The following is a 10,575-nucleotide window of genomic DNA, read 5'->3' on the forward strand; positions in this document are numbered from 1 at the left end:
GAGAGGAAGAAACCCTTTCTCTCCAAAAAAACATGGCAGCATCTTAACAAATTTGGGAACAATATTTTTTTGGACTGATGGTTAATCATTATTCATAGTTTCATGTTTGGTGAAGGTCAAACAGAGTTTATCACAACAAACACCTCATACCAAGTGTCATGTTGGTGGAGGGGTGAGGATTCGTTGTTTTGCAGCCACAGGCTCTAGAAAACTTTTAATCATTTGGACATTGATGATCTCCACTTTATATTAGAATATTCTTGAGACAAATGTAAGACTGTCCATGAGCTTATGTTGTGCTGAAACTGGGTCATATTAAAGGACAATAATCACAAGCACACCAGTAAATTTGTCTCTTTAAGGATGCTGAATCTGAGGACTTGTTTTTGTCTAGGTTAATGTCAGAAATACAGATAAAAAAGAAAAAGACGGGTTATTCTTGTGTTCTGATATGCTGAAATGCTGTAATGATTCCAAATGAATCTGTGAATTGAAACTGTGAACTATTCCCAGCGTGGTGAGCAATACTTTTGTTTTAAATATATTGATGGTTCTTGAGGTAAATAATGTATATGTCTATTTAAATTCAGCTCCTGCAGATGGCAGTACATGACATGAAAATACTCTAGAACTGAACCTGATTGGACCTGGACACAACAGAACCATGTGGAGTGTTAAATTAGCCATGAACATTAAACCTGAACAAAGCTTCAGCACAGATACATGGTGTGTGGAGTGCAGTCCGACTGAAACACTTGAATTACTGCAGAATCTTGAGCTTAATACAAGATGCTTTTGTATTTGTGCACATGCTCTCAAACACCACCTTGTTAGGGGTTTTATATTATTATAATTTTATGGGGAATTTTTTAAAATCCTATCAATCACTACAGTACCTCTGGTGTTTTGTTTAGACTTTAAGGGTGTACTATAAATCTGCTGAAGAATTTAATTTCACAATAAGAATTGTTTGTAATTGCAACAATATATTTTGTAGATTAGAAAAGGTTTAAGTTCATAGAAATAGGAAATACAGGAACTAAATATATGAATCTTTTGCTCATTAAATTCTTTTAGAACATGTGTGTGTATTTTACATAATGTGGCACATCCTGCACTCTGATTGGTTAAAACAGAGGGAAGCTACAGTTGAGGCTTTGTACACAAGAAATGCTTAGATGCTTCACTGAAGACAGAGTAGAAGGAAACTTGACATTTACAATAACATAAAAAGGAAACTTTCAGAAGAACAGAGGAAATTAAAACATGATGGTTTTCTGTATGTTTCTGTTTTTTTACCATGTTCATAGGTAAGCTTATATTTTATATATCCCCATATATCATGTTTAAATGTTTTATAACTAGTAAAGAAATGTTTCCATGTGTGAGTGTTTTAGATTGTAAGCATGTACTGTATGTATACTGTATAATATAAAATGATAATATTCTGAAATAAATGTCCTCTTCAGGTGAGAGCACACAGGACAGCATTACTCCAACATCTTCTGCTGTCTATGGTAAAGAGGAGCAAGCAGTTACACTCTCCTGTGATTATAAATACACTGTTTCTATGAACAATCTACAGTGGTATGGACAATATTCCAATGCAGCACCAGAATTCCTCGTTCTGTTGACGGAATCGGGAGGGAATCAGACAGGTGATACTCCTCATCCTCATTTGTCTGCTAAAGTTCATAAGAGTCTGAAGCGTGTGGATTTGGAGATCTCGCCTGCTTCAGTATCAGACTCTGCACTGTACTACTGCGCCTTGCAGCCCACAGTGACAGGAAAGTCAACTTCACTGTCCAAAAATCTACAGAGACCTCAAACATGAAAGAGTTATTGATCCAGTAGAAATATATGTATATAACCATATATGAATACTTTATTTGAATTCAATAGACAAAACATTCTAAGTGAATCCAAATACTGATAGAAAAGTTAGGTGTGTGTTTGAAGAAGCCACATGTTCACTCCCTCTGCAGTATTAAGTGCAGTTCTCATAAACAATAGTGGCAGGTGTGATGGTTTATTTACTTAATGACAGTGTAAAGATCACATGCTGGAAAATTTGGATATTGTAAACTTTTTTGACAAGCAGCTGATTTGACTTTTTTTTTTTTTAATTTATTTGTTTGTTTGTTTGCTTGTTTGTTTGTTTGTTTTACTGAGCATGCTATTTAATGTGTTCATCATGTGTGTCTTTGCAGGGTCTTTAATATATTTTTGAGAATTACAGGATACCTGAAAGTATGTATAACTAAGAATAAGAATTGTGGAAAATACAAACACAGTTTCCATCACACAATCAGGAAATAAATAAGCTCTACTGAAATAGTGCCCCATAATCAATTCTTGAGGTAGATGAGCTACAACAGCTAAAGACCACATGGGGTTTCATTCCTGTTCACCAAGAACAGAAATCTAAGACTACAGTAACAACCCTGTAAATGACATAAATCATACTAAAATATTTTTTTAAAATCCATAGCAACCACATGGGACAACATTACAGCTTCCTAGTGTCACCCTATCGAACAGATGAGACCTTGTCACAGTTACCAAACCATACCCCACCAGCCACCTGAGTTTCTTTAGCAACCAGCTAATTCAATTTTATTACCAACTGGAATCATTTTTAAACTTACTGCAAATATCACAGAAACTACTTGAAGCCTCATAATATTCACCAAGCTATACTGGAGCAACAGTACAGTTTCCAGCAAAGAAGCTACAATCCTGTAAACTTGACCTAAACTGAAACCTCCACCTGACACTAAAGCAAGCTTGTTCTACAAGAATTGATTTTGATCTTCATGTCCACCGAGATTAATGACATATTTGGCCCAATGGCAAGAGCTGCTTACTTGGTTCACACTTAGCATCTGCATTCCAAAAAGGTTCGAATCCCACAGGAGCCTCGCTTTATTGTTAACTTGACTTTGTGTAACCGAGTTCCTTTTACTCGGACCCCAGTCCATATGAACTGGAAGGTCACAGAGAGTTACAGAGTACAGTGAACCTCCATTGGCACACAGCAAGCTGAACAGGGACGACCTGGCTCGTTGGTCTAGGGGTATGATTCTCGCTTTGGGTGCGAGAGGTCCCGGGTTCAAATCCCGGACGAGCCCTGGTTTTACATGGAAGAGAGTGGGTGGGATAAAACTAATGGAAACTTGCCCTGCCGGCTTGGTTCTCGCTTGGAAGCTTGTTTCTCCAGAGGTCCAAGGAGGTTCAAATCCCACTGTAATTACCTCTGAAAATTAAAGCTCCAACCTGGAGCCTATCTCTGGAATACAGGGAGCGGGATGGAGAGTGTCACACTTTGTGGAGACATGAACCTCTGAAATATTAATATAATAGAGTACAGAAAGACCTCAGAATATTGTCATTTTACTAACACCATTCATCATGTTCACTGTTATATTCATGTGTCTGTGGCTTTCATTAGGTAAGTTATCATTGATCTTTTCAGAAAGGAGGGTAAAAGGTAAATCCCTATGCCACCACGTCTGTCTGCTAAAGTTGATGATAAAACTAAACAAGTGGATCTGATCATCTCCTCTGCTGCTTTTAATGTTTGATAATATACAATTAGAAGGTAATTTATTCATAATCACACTCTCTGGTATCACCCAGATGAGGATGGGTTCACATTTGAGTCTTCCTCATATCGTCTCAGGGAGTTTTTTCTTGCCGCTGTTGCCTCAGAGTTGCTCATTAGGGGTAAAGTTAATTTTCAACTTTGTAATTTCTATTCTGAATTTCTGTATTTCTGTAAAGCTGCTTTGAGACAATGTCCATTGTTAAAAGTGATGTACAAATAAAAATGAAGTGAACTGAATTGAATTGAACTGAATTTAATTACCTTTTGGTTATAGACACAGCAAATTTACTTATGAGAGATTTTGTTTAAATCTGGATCAGTTTCCTATGATTTTCCACAGCAAATTATCATAATTATTTATAAATGTACAAATAATTTAAAAACCACACAAACAGATAAAGGCTTATAGTATTGTATAGATGATGAATCTTGAAATACAACACCAGCCATAATGACTCTAGATTTCTGTCACTGACACTGTGTGAAGTGATCTGTCCAAAATAACACTAAAACTGCATCACTTCCTGGGTGTGTCCTTCTAGAGACGTGTAAAGTTCAGCACATACAGCACTATTATACAGAATCCTCACAGAGCTGTGTTCAGAAATGGATCAACTATACAACTTACTGTACATAGTGAGATACATACCACTGATTCTCACTCTAGTTACAGGTAATTCATTTTCATCAGTTTATCAATAGTTTTAACTATCACAATCATATTTAATCAGTTAATTAATTACATTAATTAATAACCAAGTTTTTTTTGGCGATGCTACCCATGCACTTGGAGGGTTGTGGGGCTGTGGTCAAGGGAGGCCTGCCAGGTCGGGAAAGAGAGGCACTCTGGCAGGCGGTCACAATGGTTGTACCACGCATGCTTCCATTACCAGACGTGATTCAAGATCCAAACCCAGGAAAGGTTTGAAAGGCTTAGGCTCTTGTTGACAAGGTTTGCTGATATGAACTTGCATCCCAGTCTGTTGCAATAAATTCAATTCAATTCAATTTTATTTGTATAGCGCTTTTAACAAAGAGCATTGTCTCAAAGCAGCTTTACATGAGAAACCACATCAAAAAACAACAAACATATGAACAGACAAACAGACAAACAGTCCTAGATGTTATCCCAAGTGAGCAAGCCTGAGGTGACTGAGGCGACTGTGGCAAGGAAAAACTCCCTTAGATGGTATGAGGAAGAAACCTTGAGAGGAACCAGACTCAAAAGGGAACCCATCCTCATTTGGGTGACAATTGTGTGATGCAGATACAGCATGTGTATAGTGTTATGTGAATCAATAAGGAGGTTGTTGTCCATGGCACTGCTTGAATATTCCAATCCTCACAAGCAGAACCCAGCTGGAGCTGGTCCATCTCCGGATGCCACTGGAGCCGGCACAGTCTCTGTATGCCTCGGGATGGGTAGAAGAAAGGAAACAATGGAACAGCATTAGCGTAGCTGCTGTTCATAATATTAGCAGTACTAGCTGAATGTGCATTTAATCAGATGTACTGGCGTGCAAGGTTATGGGAAGTGTTAGATGTATGCCTGGCTAAAGAGATAAGTCTTTAGTCTACTTTTAAACTGGGTGACTGTGTCTGAGCCCCGAACACAGTCAGGAAGACTATTCCAGAGTTTTGGAGCTAAATACGAAAACGCTCTACCTCCTTTTGTGGACTTTGATATTCTGGGAACTACTAGCAGTCCAGAATTTTGTGATCTTAAAGAGCGTGGTGGATTGTAATGTGTTAGAAGACTGGATAGATAGGTGGGAGCTAAACCATTTAGAGCCTTGTATGTGAGTAGAGCTAGTTTATAGTCAATTCTAAACTTAACAGGTAGCCAGTGCAGGGATGATAATATTGGGGTTATATGATCATATTTTCTTGATCTGTTAAGAACTCTGGCGGCTGCATTCTGGACTAACTGTAGCTTGTTTATTGAAGATGCAGGACAACCACCTAGTAATGCATTACAGTAGTCCAGTCTGGAGGTCATGAATGCATGAACTAGCTTTTCTGCATCAGATACAGATAAAATGTTCCTAAGCTTGGCAATATTTCTAAGATGGAAGAAGGCTGTTTTTGTGATATTGTAAATATGGTTTTCAAAGGATAAGTTGCTGTCTAATATTACACCCAGGTCTTTCACTGTTGAGCTAGTAGTAACAGTGCATCCTTCTAGGTGCAAGCTGAATTGTGAGAGCTTCTGTGTACTAGTTTTTGGGCCAATAAGTAATATCTCCGTTTTGTCAGAGTTTAATAATAGGAAATTTTCGGCCATCCAATTTCTAATATCTTTAACACACTCAGTTAATCTAGACCAATTAGATATTTCATCTGGTTTTGATGAGATATATAAAGGCGCACGATCTGGGCCGCTGACTTCGGGACTGTGCACTGCATTGATCTGCATGGATCTCCAGTGGCGACCCGTCAGCCTTACAGCATCTGTGTCCAACCAACATGGAAATACAGCCCACGGTTGCGAAACACCTAGACCCAGGGCTAGCTTTTCTTGATCCCCTCTAGCACTCCGATGCATTGCGCGTGCAAGAGTTGTGGTAAAGAGGAGGTTAAAGGGCACACAAGCGACGAGGATGGGATTCGAACCCACGCGTGCAGAGCACAATGGATTAGCAGTCCATCGCCTTAACCACTCGGCCACCTCGTCAAGTGCAGTTGTGGCACCCACGACCAAATGTCCACAGAGACCGCAACAATTCCGTAGAGGAGTGGTTGTTTGGACTTGCTGTTTGAAAAAGCAAGGTGTGAAACTGAGCAGCCGGCGTTGACACCAGTTGCCAAACCCTGGGAGCTATTTCAGCACCTGGGTCTGGGGGCTCCGGTACAGTGTGAGCTCATTTTTTTTTTTGCAGCCAGGCAGCCAGCTAATGGCAACTCTTAAGCACATTTGCAGAAGGCACAGGAGCCACAACCCCTGTAAAGCCTTTGTGGTGCCAGAGCCCACAACCACTGCCTTGAAAAGGCTCAGCTGGCAGCGGTGGGATTTGAACCCACGCCTCCGAAGAGACTGGAGCCTAAATCCAGCGCCTTAGACCACTCGGCCACACTACCCGAGGGCTCAGTACTTATAGACCTCTGTGGAGAGCACACTGACATACTGTCTGGGTGTGTGGTACACAGGCTGCACAGATGAGGACAGACAAACTGTGCAGAGGGTGAAAAACAGCTCAAAAAATCATCGGCTGCCCTCTGCCCTCCCTGGATGACATGTCCAGGTCCTGCTGCCTCAGCAAAATCAAGGCCATCACAGGAGACTCCTCACATCCTGCTCATCACTTGTTTGACCTGTTGCCATCTGGGAGGCACTTCAGGTCAACAAAGTCTCACACCACCAGACTTACAAACAGCTTCTTCCCCTGGGCCATTCGGACTGCAAACAATCACTGAACACACACACACACACATTCTACCTAATAAAATGTGCAATTCTACTGTGCACTTTAATCTGTCTGTGAATTGAGTACAAGTTATAACTTAATATTGGCTTTGCACAAATTAGATTTCAAGCAAATATATAACTGGGAACATTTTGTTGCAGCTTTATGAATGTTCTGCTTATATTGCAGTAGCCCTTTAAAAAAGGGTACAAGTATGCATATGTATGAAAGGAGAGTCCATAACCTGAGGTACTGAGATATTGAGAAGGGTTCAGTATTTATATTAACATATTTTTACATATGTTTCTTTATTGACATGCACAACCAATTATTACAACATTATTTCAACAATACTAATTCTAACAAAGTCCTGAATATGTACAATATGGCTATATTTGTGGACACCTAACCATCACACCAGTATGTGGGCATTCTCCAACCTGCTGCACAATTGTATAGGATGTTTTTATATTCTTACAAAAACATGTTCCAGCTCAATGAAGATGTTTATTACAAGTTTGGTGTGGAATAAAATGAGTGACCTGCACACAGCCCTGAACTCAAACCCACTCAACACTTTGGGATGAATTAGAATTCTGACTGCACCCCAAGCCACACATGCCTGATGTTTTATGGCTGTATGGACACATGGACATACAGTATCTCACAAAAGTAAGTACACCCCTCACGGTTTTGTAAATATTTTATTATATCATTTCATGTGACAACACTGAAGAAACGACACTCTGCTACAATGTAAAGTAGTGAGTGTACAGCCTGTATAACTGTGTAAATTTGCTGTCCCCTCAAAATAACTCAACACACAGCCATTAATGTCTAAACCGTTGGCAACAAAAGTGAATACACCCGTAAGTGGAAATGTCCAAATTGGGCCCAAAGTGTCAATATTTTGTGTGGCCACCATTATTTACCAGCACTGCCTTAACCCTCTTGGGCATGGAGTTCACCAGAGCTACAGGTTGCCATATATTTACAAAAATGTGAGGGGTGTACTCACTTTTGTGAGATACTGTATATTGCCACTTACTGAACAATCATCTAATTTTTAATATTATTAGTGTATATTTTGCAACAAGTTTGAAGTAATATCTAAATAAAGCTAGTCTAAGTAGATTGATTGATAATGTTAAATTGCCCCTAGGTGTGAATGGGTGAGCAAATGGCTGTGTGTGTGTGTGTGTGTGTGTGTGTGTGTGAAAGAGAGAGAGAGAGAGAGAGAGAGAGAGAGAGAGAGAGAGAGAGAGAGAGAGAGAGAAACAATTTTTTTTTTCAATTATATTTCTGCACATATTTGGTAAGTTCAAAAACAATTTTTTTTGGTGTTAAGGTTTTTCTCTTCAGTGAACACAAGATGGTGCAGTCACTTATCTTAATGTTGGTCTAGAACCAGAGCACCACACAACCTGCTCACATTCTCTGAGACATAGAGTATACTTGTTCTTCTATCATACATACTGCTGATATAATATCCTAACCCCTGCCCTGGTTACTCTTAGTGCCTAAGATAATTTCAGAGATATCATTCTGATTAAACAACACAACTGTCCACTTAACACTAAACTGTCATAAGAATAAATAATCATCTAATGTCATTTCTTTGACACCTGCTGTGTCAGAAACATTAAAAACTAGAAACTTATATGTGAATGTGCCTTTATTCTTCTTTCTCTTCTTCTGATGCTATTGTGAATACAGGAAAGTTTTATTTTCAGATTTAACTGTTAGAGCTGAGAAATAAGGGATTAATTCAACCTTAATTACCAAGGGAAAATACTCATTTCTTCCTCATTCTTAAATAAATCATATTCTCTTCCACTTAGTGTTTCTAACATTTATCTGCTGCTGGTGTTTACACAAACTTTCTCTAATTTAGAGATATCACTAACATATGTAAAATAACATAAATACATTAATTTCCTGCTTTCAGTATGTGTTTACTTAAATGTCCTCTGGACAGGTTTCCCATATGAGGCTGAATGTAAAGCCAGGATGTTTCAGTAAGAATCAACAATCTGACAACAACATTGGTGACACTGTCATGTGATGCTGTGGGGTGGAGCAATTTTGAAGCTTTATGGTGTTAACATATTAGATTACAGAAAGATCTCCACTATTTTCACTGAGCTAAGACCAGTCATCATGTTCACTGTTATATTCATGTATCTGTGGCTTTCACTAGGTGAGTTAACATTGACTTTTTGTTATTACAGAAATATTAACTATATTATATTAAATATTAGTCTGTGTGGTGATGCAGTGTGAAAATGCAGAGTGTGGGTCTGACTTAAGTATTTCCTGTTGATTATTTAAAGTTTAAAAACATTATGTTCTCTTCTCTATGACAGGTGACTCCATGGCAGATTCAATAGAACCAGATATCACTCCTGAAGCTGTAGATGAAGGTGATGATGTTACTCTGTCCTGCAAATACAAAACAAGTCGTACATCAGACTACCTGTACTGGTACAGACAATATCCAAAATCTACACCTGAGTTCCTTCTTATTGTTGACCAAAAAGGAAATCTAATTTCCAACACTGACCCAAGAATGTCTGCTAAAGTTGATGATAAAACTATACAAGTGGATCTGATCATCTCCTCTGCTGCTGTATCAGACTCTGCTCTATACTACTGTGCTCTGAGGCCCACAGTGACAGGAAATCCAGCTGCACTGTACAAAGACTTTCACACAGTTTTGTTATATTGAAAGAAGTTTTGCCAATGATTTAGAGAAAGTTACATGTCCTTTTGGGGGATTCTCTCTTTCTCTCTACTGATCAGGGTCATGGTTGATAATGGAGTCTGTCCCACACATGAGGTAGGAAACACCCTGAATGGGATGTCAGTCCTTTGCAGAGCTCCATACACAAACCCTTTCACATACTTATTTACACATAGTGAATTTATTAGTAAATTTACTACTTACATGTTTTTGGAGGTGATGCAAACTGCACACAAACTGACAGTAACCTGAACTCATCATCAAACTGGGGATCCTGAAGCTGTGATGCAGCAACACTACCTGCTGTGTCACTGTGCTATCACACTGTTAAAATCCTTCTGCTTAAAGTGTTTTCTTGTAGTGTGGTGTTGTGTCATTGTTATAATAAAGAACAATTACTAATTTTAAGTATTATGTATTTTGACAGCCCAACTTTAACAAGCCATAAACATATTTCACCAAGCAATGTTTAAATCTTTTATTTACTTTATAATCCTGCATAGGCTGTTGTCACTGAACCTTTCATACTACACAATTGTAATTGCATGTGATAAGTTTATTGGTGTAATAGGGGTGTGTTCATGAAAATGTGTGTGTGTGTGTGTGTGTGAAAGAGAGAGAGAGAGAGAGAGAGAGAGAGAAGGAGAAATTTTAATTTGCTAAATTATAAAACTATTTATTAGTGTGTTATGTTTTTCTCTTCAGTGAACACAAGATGGCGCAGTCACTTATCTTATTGTGGGTCTAGAACTAGAGCACCACACAACCTGCTCACATTCTCTGAGATGATGGAAGCTACTTTTCACAGTAAACAGTTGTGA

General features: G+C 38.7%; 3 non-coding genes across 3 annotated transcripts; 1 reads left to right on the forward strand and 2 right to left on the reverse strand.

Moving 5' to 3' along the window:
• Positions 1–3,059: 3,059 nt before the first annotated feature.
• On the forward strand, positions 3,060–3,131 carry trnap-ugg (transfer RNA proline (anticodon UGG)). Its single transcript has one exon. It is a non-coding gene; the product is annotated as a tRNA-Pro (tRNA).
• A 3,068-nt stretch (positions 3,132–6,199) lies between these two features.
• Positions 6,200–6,281, reverse strand: trnas-gcu (transfer RNA serine (anticodon GCU)). The gene has a single exon. It is a non-coding gene; the product is annotated as a tRNA-Ser (tRNA).
• Positions 6,282–6,603: 322 nt separating this feature from the next.
• On the reverse strand, positions 6,604–6,685 carry trnal-uag (transfer RNA leucine (anticodon UAG)). The gene has a single exon. It is a non-coding gene; the product is annotated as a tRNA-Leu (tRNA).
• Between the last annotated feature and the right edge of the window lie 3,890 nt (positions 6,686–10,575).

Source organism: Hemibagrus wyckioides, unplaced genomic scaffold (genome assembly GCF_019097595.1).
Source record: "Hemibagrus wyckioides isolate EC202008001 unplaced genomic scaffold, SWU_Hwy_1.0 Contig15, whole genome shotgun sequence".
In the NCBI taxonomy this organism is placed as follows: Eukaryota; Metazoa; Chordata; class Actinopteri; order Siluriformes; family Bagridae; genus Hemibagrus; species Hemibagrus wyckioides.